The sequence below is a fragment of the Halichoerus grypus genome, chromosome 6, assembly GCF_964656455.1.
Source record: "Halichoerus grypus chromosome 6, mHalGry1.hap1.1, whole genome shotgun sequence".
In the NCBI taxonomy this organism is placed as follows: Eukaryota; Metazoa; Chordata; class Mammalia; order Carnivora; family Phocidae; genus Halichoerus; species Halichoerus grypus.
The window spans coordinates 99,144,304-99,161,300 of record NC_135717.1 but is presented as its reverse complement, the minus strand read 5'-3'; the positions used below and the strand labels follow the sequence as shown (position 1 = coordinate 99,161,300).

Below are 16,997 nucleotides of genomic sequence, written 5' to 3'. Positions count from 1 at the left end.
TGGTTTTTTGTTTTTGTTTTTTTAATTCAACAAGACTCAAGAGAGCTCATATGCTTCTCTGATTAAAGAATTTAAAACTGTAAGATACTTTGGACAAGGTTTTCTTCCAACCCCACCATGCTTCTACCTCCCCACACCATTTTAAGAATGGTGTACACCAAGATTACTGAGAGAGACAAGGTAAAAAACAAATGAATCAAAAAGCCAAAAATATCCTCTCTCACAATAAAGCTTTATGGAATATTCAATATTTGAAATTTTACATTAGTTTTGATCTTCATATATTACTGAAACGCTATAAATAACAACTATTCTTCTTTTTAGCTGGTACCTAAGACATGTATCCTAAAACCCACGTAATAATTTTGGGTGAATAGTGGTACCCAAATTCTGTTTAAAATAGGAATGAATGGCAAATAGAAAGATGTTGCATGGCCTCATGTGATTTGTTCTGCAGTGTTTCAATTCTGAACAACCTACATGGCGAAGTAAATGTACTTTTGATGCCTTTATGATTGTTTCAAGGTTTCTATCACAGATTAAAGAAAAATGTCTTAGGAAATTGATTCTACTGTAGAAATATATGATCTCTAACATGAATCCCGTATTTGGGTTTCCCAAGGAGACACTGGAAATAAAGAGAGGAAATTTATATGTATATCTAGTAAGATTTCATAAAGCAGTATGTTTAATCAATCCACAAAATGTTACTAATAGCATAAGCTGTGGAGTCAGAGATACCTAGGTGGTTCAAATCCGTCTTACTAATTCTGTGACCTTGGGCAAATAACTCAACCTCTCTGTTCTTAAATTTTCTTGCCTGATAAGTGGCTAATTCTAACCCCTCCCTCAAGAGTTCTGGAGAGAACTAAATCAGATAAAATGAAGTGTTTGGCATAATAACAGAAATATAGTTCTGAATAACAATTACAGTTGTTATGCTTAGGTATATGGCAATGCACAAAAAAAGAATAAACTACTGGCCCTGCCTTCGGAAATACTATTTTCTCACTGAGGTTTTGATACGCATATGTGAAAAGTTGTATCTATTGCAAATCAGAATATGATTCAATGAATCTAATAAAAGCTTTAGTACTCTCGAGAGGAAGAAATTGCTCTGGAATGCAGTTGTCTGATAAGGCTTAATGGGAGAGAGAGGATTTGAGCTGAACTGTAAATGAAATGTAAGATTCAGATACTGAGAAAGGAGGTGTGGTTTATTCCAAATATGACCAATGGAGGGAAAATGGTCATTTACATGAGATTTTGTGGAATATCTCTAGACCAGTGAATATGTGCATTTGGCTAGAGTGGAAGGTCATTCTTGTCAGAGAGAATGTTGAGGAGATGTGGAAAGTAGATTATGGATGTCTTTAAAGGCCCTGGAGTTTTTTGAGTAGGGGAATGGGATGATAACAGTTGAGGAAGATGTATTTGGTTGCTTCTTGTTAGATAAGATGAAGGAAGGAATCAGATGGAGGAAGGACGATGAATCAAGAGATAATTTATGGACAGAACAGGATGGAGGTTCATGAAATTGGAAAGAGAAGATCATGATAATACGAAATTAGATAATGTAGTTTACAACCATCACCTAGTTTAATCCTCTTAACAACCCTAAAGAATACAGCGAGACAGTGAAAATTATACAAGTTGAAGTTTGGTTTTCTGATTCTAGAACTCAAGCACTTAACCATTGTGCCATAGTGCCTGCTCCATATGAGAAAATTGGTGCCTAGAAGTTCATACATTATTTCCCTCACAAATACAGTTTCTTTTTAGGTCAAATCCTAGCTTGATCAATACTGTAGAAATAAAGATCGACCAAATGAAAAAAGCAAAGTTGGGAAAGCTTCAGAGTGGACAAAAGGAAAGCTTTCAGGTGTGTCCTGATTGGAGGTTGCTGGCATGGAGAAACTGAAGGCAGACTAACTAGAAGTAGGACATCTTGTGTGATTGGTTAGGGGTCTGTACTTGACTTCCTCTGCTTGGTCCTAAGTTGGAAGTGGGGACAAAAAGCAGGGAAGCTGTCAGTTACTAATCAAGTCCTGCCATTTTGGGCTGATTGTTACGGAAGTTATTGTTTAGCTTCCTGGATTGTCACTAGAGATAGCAATCTGGCTTCCTGTAAGTTTGATTTAAAGTTGGCTGGCTTCCTAGGTTGTTTACTGTACATAGAGGGGTTGATTTCTGGACAGGTTGCTATAGGTTGTGAGTCAAAGTTCTATTTTTATATGTGGTCTATCCATTTTCCATTTGTATATTCAGTCTCTCAGTACCTTTGTAGGGCTTAGTTGCCTTTGAACTCCCTAAGTACTTTCTGATTCTGGTGAAAGAAACATTATTCAAGATTAAATGCTAGAAATCTAATTGAAAATTTATTTGGGAGTACAAAATTAAAATTGAGTATCTGAGGCTTATAGGCATACAGTATTTTATCACAGAGCCGACAATGTGCCTAATCTACATGTGCCTGGTTGTATATTTCAACTCAGCTTCATGCCCACCCTCTTTCTAAATTCTCCCTTCCATTTAGAGGAGGATCCTGGGAACTACATTTGCCAGAATCCCTAGCCAGCAGGTTTTAGGTAGGATTCTCCAGTGAGAGGTTTTTCCTTGAAATACAAAAGGGAAAAAAAAAATTCTATCATTCCTCAGTGGCAGCCATGGGCAGGCAGATAAAGATTGGGAGATGGTCACTGTGAAGTTCTGCCAGTAGCTTCCACACATCCTCCTTTCTGAGAAACACTCACTTTGGTGAAGCAGCTAAGGTCAATGGAGGTGGCTTTTCCAATATCCTTGTACTTCTACATTTCCTGAATATTTGCAGGGGCTTCCCTGACATTTGCTCTCCTAGCCCTTCAGATGGTTTGGTAAGTCTTTAATTCCCAGGGTTAAACCCCATTTTGTTCAAAATACCTACAGTGATTTTTGTTCTTCTGACTGACCCTGAGGAATGATCAGGTGTTCTGCCAAAAATAGGGGAGTACACATTCTCTGAAAATGTTCTGGATGAAACTGGAAACTATTGTTAAATAGTAAAGACAAGATAGAGGCACGGCATGAATATAGAAGCAGAGAGAGCATCTAAGATGCTACACTGCTGACTTTGAAGATATAGGAAAGGGACTGGAACCGAAGAAACCTGGAGAAGGCAATATATTTAAGAGAGATCAATGAAGTCCCTCATGTGAGTAAGAAATTAATTCAGCTGTTTTGGAATAAGAGCTGTTCTTCTTAGAAGAAATTAATTCAGCTGTTCTGTAATAAGAGCTGTTCTTCTTGGCCACTGTATAGCAGAAATACATTGACTTTAGGAATGATACTGTCCATTTGAGAACTGAAACACAGCTACTTTGAACTGGAGAGCCATGGGCTGAGGGATGAGATCCAATACCACTATGTACATAATGGGAAGCCCAGAACTGAAGCACTTCCATACTGGATGGTAAGTGGACAATGGCACAAGGTCACATTGGTCAGCAAAACGAAAACCATGGCTTATTCAAAAGAATCATCCAAGATGGGAATATCATCTTTATGCCAAATGCTACATAACATAGTGTCTGAACCTGAATCACACTTGTCCAACTTGCAGTGATTTCTTAAGCTTGGTGCAAGGAGTGATGGACTTTCAGGAACTTTTGGCCAAGATGCCTACAAAACTAAATTATGCAGTCACAAGACTTAGTCAACTGGAAAATTGTCATTGTAAGATCTGCCAGGTGAGTAGACTTTTCTGTAGAGACCAAGTCTCCTGGGTTGATGATGATCACTGCAGGAACCGAACATGCCAAATGGTGCTGTGGAGTGTCAAAGGACGTCCTACCCCCCTCTCAGTTGCTCCCCAGACACCCTCCCCATGCACATTGCCAGCAGTGCTGTAAAGTCTGCTGACCAAAATGTGTCTATACAGAAAAAGTCCTTGCAGAAGGCCAGTGGATTTTAACTAAGAGCTGCAGGGAATGCTGAAGTGGAGTTTTAGTAAAAATTACAGAATCATGCCCTCCTTTAACTGCTCAGAAAAGGATCACATGCAGTAGAGGTTATAACTTTTGTGCAGACAGCGCTAAATGTGGTGAAAACTTACAGGGCAAAAACTAGAATACAAAAGCTACTTGTGAATGCAAGAACGGTTATATCTGTGTCCAGAGAGACTCTGCCTGCCATAAGAATATTGATGAGTGTGCAGCTAAAATGCATTACTGTCATGCCAATACTCTGTGTGTCATCTTGCCTGGGTTACATCACTGTGACTATGTCCCAGGATACATTCATATGGATGACTTCTCCTGTACAAAATAGGATGAATGTGGCCACAGGCAGCACACCTGTGATGAGCATGCCATCTGTACCAACACTGTCCAGAGACACAGCTGCACCTACAACCTGGGCTAAGTGGGGAATGGGACTGTCTGTAGAGTATTCTGCCAAGAGGGCAGCAGATACAGGATATCGTGGCTCCTAACAAATGCGTTTGTCCTCTGATTCAAAGGAAGCCACTGCGAGAAAGATATTGTTGAATGTACAGGGGGAGCCGTTGAGTGCCACAACCATTCCTGCTGGGTTAACCTGCCAGGGTGGTGCCACTGTGAGTGCAGAAGCAGTTTTTAGGATGATGGAGTCTCTATTGACAGTGATGAATGTGCCTTAAGAACTCATACCTTTGGAGTGATTCTGCCTCAATCAACCTGCCAAGGGGATTCCACTGCCTCTGTCTTTCTAGGCCCTCCAGCTCTGGTGACTGCCCCCATGGAGAACTGCAGTGTAATAGGCAGGTGTGGACCTTGAAAGAAAACAGGTGTTCTGTCTGTTCCTGCAAGGACCAGAAGATTTTCTGCCAATAGACAGCTTGTGATTGCTGGAATCCAAATGTTGACCTTTTCTGTTGCCCAAAGTGTGAACCAGGGTCATAAATCAATATTTAGATCAAAATGGACACAAGCTCTATCAAAGTGGAGACAATTGGACTCACAGCTGCCAGCAGTGCCAGTGTCCGGAAGGAAAGGTAGATTACTGGTCACTTGGTCCAGTTTGAGCTGTGAGTACACAGCCATTTTGGAAAGGCATTATTGTTCCCACTGTGTCAGTGACCCCTGCCTAGCTGATAACATTGCCTATGACATCAGAAAATCTTGCCTGGAAAGCTGTGGCATTTCAAGGCTTAGCAGCTCAATATGAACATGGCTGGATCTCCTTGTACAACCCGCAAATGCAAGGATGGAAACGTCTGCTGTTCTGTGGATTTAGAGTATTTTCATAATAATTGAAGTATTTAAAATGGATTCATCATCACGGGAGAAAATTGGACAAAATGACCATCCAATATAATGAAGAACAGGAGTTGGTGTTTTCTACCACAGAGAGTTATCAAAGTCTGCATCTGAGAAGGTGTTTGGGGAATGCATTTTGGACCTACAGCTTTGTTCATTCATGCTACGTAGTCTAGATGACCTACAGTGCAGTGCATTCAAGTCTTTGGTTGTTAGAAGTTTCCCATGTTGTAAGTCATATTTCCCTTATCAGATCATTTGCAAATACATTTAAATGATCTCATGGTAAATGTTGATGTTATTTTTGGTTTATTTTGTGTACTAACATAATAGAGACTCAAGATCCTTTTATTTATTTTTTCTGGACTTTTGGATCAAATTCTACAAATAAAGCTGCCTATTGTGCTTTTTGTCACCCCAAACAGACAAAAAAACCCCCAAAACAGTAAAAACAATTGCTAGAAAAAGAGTAAATGTTTTGGTTCTCATATATTAGACTTAACTTCTTTTTTTTTTTTAAGATTTATTTATTTGAGAGAGAGCGAGAGAGAGAGAGAGATAGCGGTGGGGAGGGGCAGAGAGAGAATCCGAGAATCTCAAGCAGACTCCCCAAGCAGGAGCCTGACGTGGGGCTTGATCCCACAACCCTGAGATCATGACCTGCACCAAAGTCAAGAGTCAGACACTTAACCGACTGAGCCACCTAGGCGCCCCTAGACTTAACTTCTTAATATGAGTATCATTTCTTATTTTTCTTTATCTTCCCGGTGTTTGGCACAAAGCTTTGCACAAATCAATCATTCAATAATATCTGTTAGATCAAGCTGAATTAACTATACAGATGAAAAAGAAACAGGAATTTTGAAACAGACCAAGTCAGAAAAGCAGTTGATGAAAAAATGAAAGTAAATATAAAAAAGAAAATAATAAAATCGTAAGTGACAGTGAAAATACATATCCTACTAAGGCCTCCTCTACAAAGAGGAAATTTAAGATCAAAACATTAATTTGGATCAGTCTTTGAATTATCCTATGGCTTATTTCTGGTTCTATTTTACTTTTTAATGCCTTTCCTCACATTCCTTCATTTCTATTGCTGTTAACTCCTTCCAAACTAATCTCAAATCTCTTCACTTTCTGCCATCTCTGTTGTTACTAGCCTAACCCAAGCAATGCTTACATCACTGGGACTTCTGCAGTAATCTTTCAACTGAGATTTCTGCTTCCATTCCAGTGCCCCCAGTTCATTCTCTAAACCTGCCCTGTCCAGGACAGTAGCCACCAGCCACGTGTGGCTACTAAGCACTGGAAATGCTGCAGGTTTGAACTGACATGTGCTGTAAGTTTAAAATACAAGGGAAAAAATATACACACTGAATTTCAAAGACCTAGTATGGAAAAAAATGTAAGATGTCAATAAAATTTTACATTGATATGATAATGATTTATCATTAATGGTTTGGATATGTTCGGTTAAATAAAATCTATCAGTAAAAATTATATGATAGATTTTGTTTACTCTTAAAAATGTGACTAACAGAAAGTTTAAATGTCCTGTGTGGCTTGCAATATATTTCTATTGGACAGCCCTGCTCTAGACTGTAATCAGTGATCTTTTCAAAACAAAAATGTGTTCATGTCATTACCTCACTTTAAACCTTGCACATAGGACAAAAACCAAGATTTTAATGTTGCCTTCAAGCACCTGACTAATCTGGCCCCTGCCTACCTCTCCAGCCCCACATCATCCTCCTCAACCCTGATAGCTTCATCCTTCTTGCAGTTACACTCTTCTCTTCTTAGCTGCATTCCTCTCACATGTCATTTCCTACCTGAAATGCTTTTCTCACTCTTCATGTGTCCAGTTCCCACTCATCCTTTAGGTCTCAGCTGAAATGTTACTATGTTACTACAGGAGGGAGGCATTACTTGACAGCTTGTAATTAATCTTAGCATGAGCTGTCATAACAAAATGAGACCGGTGGCTGGGTGGTTTAAACAACAGAAATGTGTTTTCCCACAGTTCTGTAGGCTGGAAGTCTGAGATCAGAGTGCTAGCATGGTTAGGTTCTAGTGAAGCCTCTCTTCCAGGCCAGAGGTGGCCACCTTCTTCATGCGTCCTCACATGGCAAGGAAAAAGAGACAGAAACTCTCTGTTATCTCTTCTTATAAGGGCACTATTCCTATCATGAAGGCCTCATCTTATCTTGCAAAGACCCCATCTCCAAATACTATCACATTAGGGGCTAGGGATTCAATATATGAATTTTGTGGGGCAGATGCAGTTCAGTCCAATAGCATTCCCCAACCTATATTAGATCCCCTATTATTTTACCTTATAGCAATATGTCTTGTCCTGTGTAATACTTATCACAATTTGTAATTATGTATTTATTACTTTGACAGGGATAGCATTGCAGAGTTCTTATTCAATAAATGGTTATGTCAACATTTTTCTTGGGCTTATGTACTTTCAGAGATAGAAGGAACCTGAGATGTCATCTAGACGAATGTCTTTGTTTTAGATATGAGGAGACTGATACGGTTTTACCTTTATTTAAAAAGGGGGGGTTCTCTTTCTGTGATTTATATCTTATAGAGTTAGTAATCTTTAGACTGAGAAGCTGTATGATAGTACAATTTATCATACTATGACAAAGTATGATAGATGAGATAAGGAGGTCCTGCACACTTGTATCAGGAATGCACAGGCTTACCTCATATCTTGGGATTATTTAACATGGACTCACTCTGTAATGCTGTGTGTGAGAGAGAGTAGGAGAGGATAAGCCTTTAAATTTCAAAGAAGCCTGATCTATTTTTGCTAGTTCCAAGTAATGCAAGTTTTTTTTTTCAAATAATTCAAATTATATGAGAAGAGTGAAGTCAGTTGTAGTTGTTATCTCTCAGCTTTGTCTGTCTGATGAAGTCTTCATTTAGCCTTGATTTTTGAAAGATATTTTCCCTGGGTATAGAATTCTAGGTTGATAGTACTTGAAAGATATTTCCAATTGTTTTTTGTCTTTCTTGTCTTTGCTCCTCAGTATGTAATGTGTCTACTTTTCACTGGCTACTTTTAAGATTGTCTCTTTATTGCTGGTTGTCAAATACTTGATTACAATGTGACTTTCATGGTTTTCTTTATATTTATTCTGCTTTGGGTTTGTTGAGATTCTTGGATCTTTGGGTTAATAATTTTTATCAAATTGAAAAATGCTTAGCCATTCTTTATTCAATATTTTTCTGTCCTTCTATCTTCTATCCTCTGACTATCTAATTACATACACATTAAACTACTTTATACTGTCCCACAGGTAATTTTTTTCAATCTTTTTTTGGTCTCAGTGCTTAAGTTTGCGTAGTTTCCTTTGCTATATCTTGAAGTCAATTAATTTTTTTTTTCTTTAGTAGTGTCTAAGCTATTGCTAAACCTCTCCAGTGTAGTTTTACATCTCAGATCATGTGCTTTTTTTTTTTTTTTTAATCTCTAGGAGTACTATATAGGCTTTCCTTATATCTTTGGCTTTTCTCTTTATGATGATTATGTTTTACTCTACCATTTTAAACATATGGGTCATAGTTACACTAGCCATTTTAATATCCTTGTCTGTTGGTTTCATTATCTCTTCCATTTCTGTGTCTGTTTCGCTTGGTTATGGGTCATATTTTCTGCTTCTTTTCATATCTAGTATTTTTTAATTGAGGTATAATTGACATATATTATTTTCAGTTGTACAACATAATAATTTGATATCTATGTACATTGCAAAATTACCACCACAATAGGTCTAGTTAACATCTGTCACCTTACATAGTTACAAAACTTTTTTTTTCTTATGATGATAATTTTTGAAGTCTACTGTCTGAGCAACTTTCAAATATGCAATACAATATTATTAACTATAGATACTATGCTGTACATTACATCTCCATGACTTATTTATTTTGTATTTGGAAGTTCTTACCTTTTGACCCCCTTAACTCATTTCTCCCACCCACCCCCTGTCTTCAGTAGCCACCACTCTATTCTCCATGTCCATGAACTTGTTTTTTTTTTTTTCCAAAATTTCACATGCATGTGAGATCATATGGTATTTGTCTTTCTCTCTCTGACTTATTTCATTTAGCGTAATAACCTTAAGATCCATCCATGCTGTCATAAATGACAAGATTTCCTTCTTTTTATGGATGAATAGTATTCCATTTATACTACATTTTCTTTTTTCATTCATCCACCAATGGACACTTAGGTTGTTTCCATATCTTGGTTATCGTAGATAGTGCTGCAGTGAACATGGGGATGCATATATCTTTTTGAGGTTGCATTTTATTTCATTTTTATTTTATTGCATATTTCTTCAAATAAATATCAAAAATTGGAATTGCTGGATCATATGGTATTTCTATTTTTAATATTTTGAGGAACCTCCCTACTGTTTTCCATAATGGTTGCACCAGTTTACATTCCCACCAGCAGTGTACAAGGGCTCCCTTTTCTGCATATCCTTACCAACATTAGTTATTTCTTATCTTTTTTTTTTTTTTTTTTTTTTTATTTGAGACAGAGAGAATGAGAGAGAGAGAGCACATGAGAGGGGGGAGGGTCAGAGGGAGAAGCAGGCTCCCCGCTGAGCAGGGAGCCCGATGCGGGACTCGATCCAGGGACTCCAGGATCATGACCTGAGCCGAAGGCAGTCGCCCAACCAACTGAGCCACCCAGGTGCCCTCTTATCTTTTTGATGATAGCTATCCTAATATGTGTGAGGTGATATCTCATTGTGGTTTTGATTTGCATTTCACTGATGATTAGTGATGTTGAGCATCTTTTCATGTACCTGTTTGGCATCTGTATATCTTCTTTGGAAAAAATGTCTGTCTGTTTAGATCTTCTGCCCAGTTTTTTAAGTGGATTGTTTGTTTTTTGGGTGCTGAGTTGTATGATTCTTTATCATACCTGGTCTTTGTAATTGGATGCTAAACATTGCTAACTTTGCATTATTGGTACTGGGTTTTGTTGTTGTCCTTTAAATAGCATTTGATTTTCTTCTGCATGCCATTAACTTACTTAGAATAAGTAGTTAGAGACTTTCTCTTTCAAGCTTAGCTAGAGTGGATGCAGAGCAGCTTTTGTATAGGGTTATTTTAGTCATTCTACTAAGGCCTTTTGGGGATTCTTCCTAAGGCCCTGTGTATTGCAAGATCTTTTTACTTTGGCTAGTGGGAACACAAACTATTCCCAGCAGAACTATTCCTACACATTATTTTGCCTGTTCTTTTCCTGGTAGCTCTTTCCCTCCCCAGTCTTGGGTAGTTTCTTCAGATACATGCACTGATTATATAGAGCTGAAAGACTCAAAGAGAGCCCTCTGGAAATTTCTGGAAATCTCTCTCAATATATGTGGTTCTCTTCTCTCTGGTGCTCTGCTCCATAAAATCTAGTCATCTTGGTCACCTTAAACTCCAATCTCTATGCTTTCAACACAGTGAGACTACCATACTGCATTTGGTCTCTTTTTGTTCTATGTCTGGAAACTCTCTCTGGGCAGTAATACAGGGCAGTCCTAGAGCTCATCTTGTTTGTGTCCCTTTCCCTGGGGAATTATATTCCTGTGGTGTCTGTCGTCCAATGTCTGAAAACTGTTTTTTCCCCATATATTTTATATTTGTTTAAAGTGAAGGATAAATCAGTTCCTTGTTACTCCATTTTGGCCAGGACTCAAAGTCCCCATTTATTTGTCTTTTATAAGAAAGCACTATGTCTTTTGTACCTCATAGACTCAAAGAATTTTAGAGCTCAATGGACTCCTAGAGGACATATAATCTAAGTCATTATAGGTATCTGGTAAATGATACTCAGACATGAAGAAAAACACACAAACATATGACTTTATGCTGTATAGGAAGACATTTTATTCCAGCTGTTGAAATAACAGCAGTCATACCACAATTGCCAAAATAGAATTATCAGTAAGAGTAGAGTAATAATGTTCTGGGCATTGTCAACAGTTAAATCATCTTTGGGAGGTGCCTATATAATCACCCTTAATGAGTCCAAAGATGAAAAAAAATCACAATTTAATTGTGTTGGCTGCTAGTTTCCATTGCTGTCGAATGTTTGGACTGTAGGACTCCTTTTCCTTTCCAGGAACCATTTCAGTAATTGGTTGACTCCAGCCTCTAATTGCCTTCTTGTTACTTTTTCCCTGGGCAGAGACACTGGTGATATTTTACTAATGCTTATCTACCTGCTATCTACTTAAAAACAACTTTAATTTGGTTTAAAATGTACCTGAATCTAAAATTTCTTTACAGCCCATCCTCCTTGTTCATTACTCTGCCTCTTTCCAGATGGTACTCTCTTTAACACCAACTTTGTAAAGATTTCCACCCAGTCCACTAAAGTGGAAATGTGAAACTTGAGGCTCCTGTCAAGTGCTACTATTGAAAGGGGGCTTACATTTAGGAAACACTGCTCTTTCTTTTACTACCATAGAACATACCACAGTGCAAAATGGATTTCTCTTGAAATCTCATTTCTAACTGAGTTATAGATCAGAGCCCTGGTTAAATATTTTAGTAATAGTGTGATATTGTGATATAATAAGCAATATAAGTATATCTGGTCTTTGTCCCCAATTTTTGGCCAGAGCCCCATTTTAATTTCCTAAATGATAAGAGCTACAAACGCTAAAGAAGTGTCTTGTTATTCATAACAAGTCCCAATCCTGGCAGGGAGCCACTAAAATCCTTGGAATCTCCTAAGTGATGAGTCATAAAGGTGTCTTGATATTCATAACAAACACATTTCAGCCACATCTGAGGTTATGCTACAGAGGTGATTTTTGGAAAACCCCTAGATAATCACAGGATGGGGGCTGGCTGCTAAGGGAACTAACCATGTGATTAGAGGTTTAGAACTTTTGGCTCCACCCTCTGACCTCAGGGGATGTAGAAGGGCTAGAGGTTGAGTTAATCACCAGTGGCTAATTATTTAATTAATCATGCCTACATAATGAAGCCTCTGTAAAAATCTTAATCAAAAGGATTAAGAAAGCTTCTTGGTTGGTGAACATATGGAGGTGCTGGGAGGGTGACATGCCCAGAGAAGGCGTGGAAACTCCATGCCGCTTCCTTCAAACCTCATGCTATGCATCTCTTCCACCTGACTATTCTTGAGTTGTATCCCCTTTATAATAAACTGTTAATTTCATAAGTAAATTGTTTTCCTGAATTTTATGAGCCACTGTAGCAAATGATCAAACTTGGGAAAAGAGTCATGGTATCTCCGATTTAGAGCCAATTAGTCACAAGCACAGGAGACAACCTGGCTTGTGATTGACATCTGAAGTTGAGGGGAGAGGGCATTTTTGTGGTACTAAGCCCTTAACTTGTGGGGTATGATGCAAATTCAGCAATAAGTTAAATTATAGGATACCTAGTTGGTATCCAGAAAGCTGGAGAATAGTTGGGTGTGGAAAACCCACACATCTGGTGTCAGAAGTGAAGTATTAGGAGTAGTAGAGTAAAAGTAGAGGAGAAATGAAGAATGATTTCCTCTTTCAAGCAATATGTATTTTTCATTACTAAAAAATATATATACACAGAATAGTTTAAGATAATCATACAACATTCTAGTAGGTTTTATAATTATTTCCACAATTTCTGAGCTCTCCTTTCCAATATGCATATGTTTTAGAGATAGTTATTATCATAGTATCAATTTTTTAAAAAAGAAAGAAGAAAAACAAAAAATAAAGAAGGAAAGTTAAAACTACCAGAGAAATAATTCCACATCTCTATGGCTTTTCCTATTTTTCAACATTCCACCCCTTTTAAAATGATATTTCTTTCAATTACTTAGACAACAGAAATGCTTTGGAGAAAATTAAACTATGCCTTAACTTACTAGTGTATTTTATAACAGCATCTATTTTTAACATAAAATTTTCAAACATAATTTATATCTACCAGCAATATCTGATTTGTGTGTTTTATTGAAAATGAGACACCTGGGGCGCCTGGGTGACGAAGTCCGTTAAGATGTCTGACTCTTGGGGCGCCTGGGTGGCTCAGTTGGTTGAGCGGCTGCCTTCGGCTCAGGTCATGATCCTGGAGTCCCTGGATCGAGTCCCGCATCGGGCTTCCTGCTCGGCAGGGAGTCTGCTTCGTCCTCTGACCCTATCCCCTCTCAGGTGTTCTCTCTCTCTCATTCTCTCTCTCTCAAATAAATAAATAAAATCTTTAAAAAAAAAAAAAAAAAAAGATGTCTGACTCTTGATTTCAGCTCAGGTTGTGATCTCAGGGTCGTGAGGTGGAGCCCTGGTTGGGCTCTGCTCAGTGGGGAGTCTGCTGGAGATTCTCTTTCTCCCTCTCCCTTTGGCCCTCCCCCCGCTTGTTCTCTCTCTCTAAAAATAAAATCTTTAAAACTAAATAAAGAAAAGAAAATGAGACTCCCTTGAGCACTATGTACTACTAATCTTGCTCAGAGCACCAGTAACTCAACTCTTATCAGTTAAACAACTCCTAAACAAAATGATAGTAAAAGAATCAGTTGTCTCCGATTGTCTATACTACATAAAATCAAATTTAAAGGGATTATGCTATGACATATGGTCCCATCTAAGATGCTTAAAAGATGACCATTGTAGATACCATACATGTATGATGAATCCTTTAGTCCTAAGAATTGCCATATATTATGAAAATATACTTTGCAGTCTGCTTATGTGTACATATATGTTAAAAATCAGGACTGCAAGTCCTGCAGAAATAACCCTGGAATTTGAAAGAGCTGCATGGAGTTAAAGTTATAGCATGAGAGATTGCCCCTTTGTCACAACCTGGAATACCACCAGCGCTTGAGGCATGGAGATTAAAAGTCCTGTCACTCAAAATGGGCTAAAACAAGGAAGTGGCTGCTATTGAAGCATTCAAGAAAACTAAAAATTATTTGTATTATATCTTCTTCAAGTTGGGTATTATGTTTACGCACCCCATCTTTTCAAAAGGAAATTTCAGGCCAACTATTCAAGCATATCATTTCTTTACCAGGGTTTTTGTTGTTGTTGTTTTTTGGTTTTTGGGTTTTTTTGCCTTTGGTATAGTTGTGGTTTCAGTTTTCCCATGTTCCATCTTAAATAAGTTGTCAGCAAGGTCCAGTCTCAATTACTTCACACCTGAGCACTATGATAACTCTTTCTCTCTACTGTATCTCATCACAAAACCCCATAATAGCTACTGAAGCCTTTTTCATCATTCATCATTCTATCAGCAGTCTTTTGATGGCCTAACGGTCCAACTACACTACACTGATACAGATCCTAAGCTGTTCCACATGGAAGCTGCATCAAAATACTCCCAAGAAGCAGATACAGCCCCAAGTTTAAATATACCAGAGCAAAGCTTTGTATTACGTCTTTGTATTATGCCCTCTCTTTTTAGATATACAAATATACAACCAAACAACTTGGTACAACCACTGTATAAAGTAGTTACATATCTGCCTTCAAATAATAATTTAAAAAAAAAAAAACCTTTAAGTTGTTCTGATTATTTTAAGGATCAGAAGTTATACTCCTTAATCTAGGTCTTTCCAGATGTAGATGCCACAATAGGATTAAATACATATACATATAGATTTAATTAAGGAAATGCCTGTGAGAGAAAAAAGAGATGGGAGTCAGAGAAAGCAGATTTTTCTGACCACAGTGCAAGGACAGTAAACAAGAAAAGGGAAGGAAAGTCAGATGGAAGGATCTTAGATTACCATGCAACCTAAGGAAGTTTCAGCAAGACTCTCAGAGAGCCCTCAAGCCAAAACTGGCTGTCAACGAGGTTCTGATTCTCCCAGGAATGGACCTGTTTTAGTAGCCCTTCCATGCTCAGTCCTATCTGGGAACAGCCCATGGGAAGCATGGCCTTAGTGCAAACAAGGGGATGGATGCAACTGGGCCCTGATCAGGTTCTCTGTGGTTACATTCTCATGCCCCACCACAATTACTTTCTTAAAATATCAAATATAGTTCGGGATTCGGGAATTTATTTTATATAAAACATCCAAATCCACCTAATTACAATTTCCGTCACAATAGGACTTGTATATTATGACGTCAAACAAGACTGGACACAATATAAAGTAAAACAACTAGGCCTCAAGACAATATACGTCATAAGTGGGAAGCAAAGGAATCTTGCTGCCAACATTCCAAAGTTGAGCTGATTTTATCTACACCTTGAATCTATGTTTAGCAGCTTAGGCAAAAACAGAAACAAATTAGGCTCTTCTTTTTTTATTATTATTATTCTTATTTTCTTTTTATAACAAAAGAAAGCCAATAAATTTAATACCATCTTTCTTCCTGGAACTAAACTCAAAATGAATTTATTACTTGCTTCCCTGTACAAATGCTTCCTACCATAGTGGATCATATCTCCAATGGTGGATTTACAAAAGGATCAGAAATGCAGTTCAAGGAGATGATTTTGTATTGACCTTCCCTGACAGTAGAGGACTTAACATTAAGCTGTAACTTGGTCAAGGAATTTCTGCTTGGCTCAAGTTATAGGACTCAAAAACCATGTCGTCAAGTATTCTAAAATAATACTGGGAAAAAACTCAAAGAATTCAGAAGAGAAAATAAGAAGCCTGATATGGTGAAAGGGATTTTGCAAATGTGACTAAACTAAGGCTATTGAGATGAGATTATCCTGGATTATCTGGGAGGGCCCAATGATGTAATTACAAGTGTTCTTAAGAGGAAGACAGGAGGGTCAGAGACAGGAATGGGAGATGTGACAAGGCAGCGATGTAAGGAAAGGGCCACAGGCTGAGGAACACAAGTGGCCTCTAGAAGCTGAAAAATACAAGGAACAAATTCTCCTCTGAAGCTCCAAAGGAACCACTCCTGCCAACAACCTGATTTTAAACCCATTTAAAAACTTGTTTTAGACTTCTGACCTCCAGAACTGTGTAAGAGTAAATTCCTCTTGCTTTAAGCCAATGATAATTTATAACAGCAGAAATAGGAAATTAATACAGATGTTTATCAAATGACTAACTTTTGTGAAACGTTGCTTTGGCAGGTGTCTGAATGCAGGTATTTTATGTTGTTGATTAAGGCAATAGTCATAAGCTACAGATGCCGGACTTGTAATTTGTGTATTCATCATTCAACAAATATTTCTGCAAGTTACTCATTACCCCGGTATATAATTCATCTGGATGTGGACACTTGAAATCAGTTTTATAATTTAATAATAATAATTAGAGTAATTAATAGCATTTATTGAGACATTGTTCTAAGCACTTTATACATATTATCTAGCCTTACGGGATAGTTTCTGTTATAATCCAATTTTTATAGATTGACTTTGCTGAGGAATGGAGAGGCAAGATAACTTACCCAAAAATCACACAGTTGTGGAACCAGCTTTGAATCTATAGGTCTGTTTTTGTCTAGAGCCTGGACTTTCACCATATTTAAGGAGTCCTAGATGTTCTCTTTCCACTTCTTTGCCTAAATTGGACTTCAGTTCCCCCTTACAATGTTGTTATACTCTTTTCATTATGTGATCATTCTTCTGGTTGTAGAAGCCAAAGCAAAATAAAAATAGTTCTGCCTTCCCTCTGCCATCTGACAACATTAAACCATCTTTCTATTCAATGTTTATTAATAATTTTCTCAATAGGAAGCTACTTCAAATATAAAATAATATAAAGTAAAA

The 16,997-nt window shown here is 37.7% G+C and overlaps 1 protein-coding gene and 1 pseudogene across 11 annotated transcripts in view; both read left to right on the top strand.

The window, feature by feature from the left end:
• Nucleotides 1-16,997, top strand: part of LMNTD1 (lamin tail domain containing 1) — a 512,641-nt gene that overhangs the window by 229,266 nt on the left and 266,378 nt on the right. The window lies entirely within an intron of this gene.
• On the top strand, nt 1,829-5,270 carry LOC118542066 (protein kinase C-binding protein NELL1-like; annotated as a pseudogene).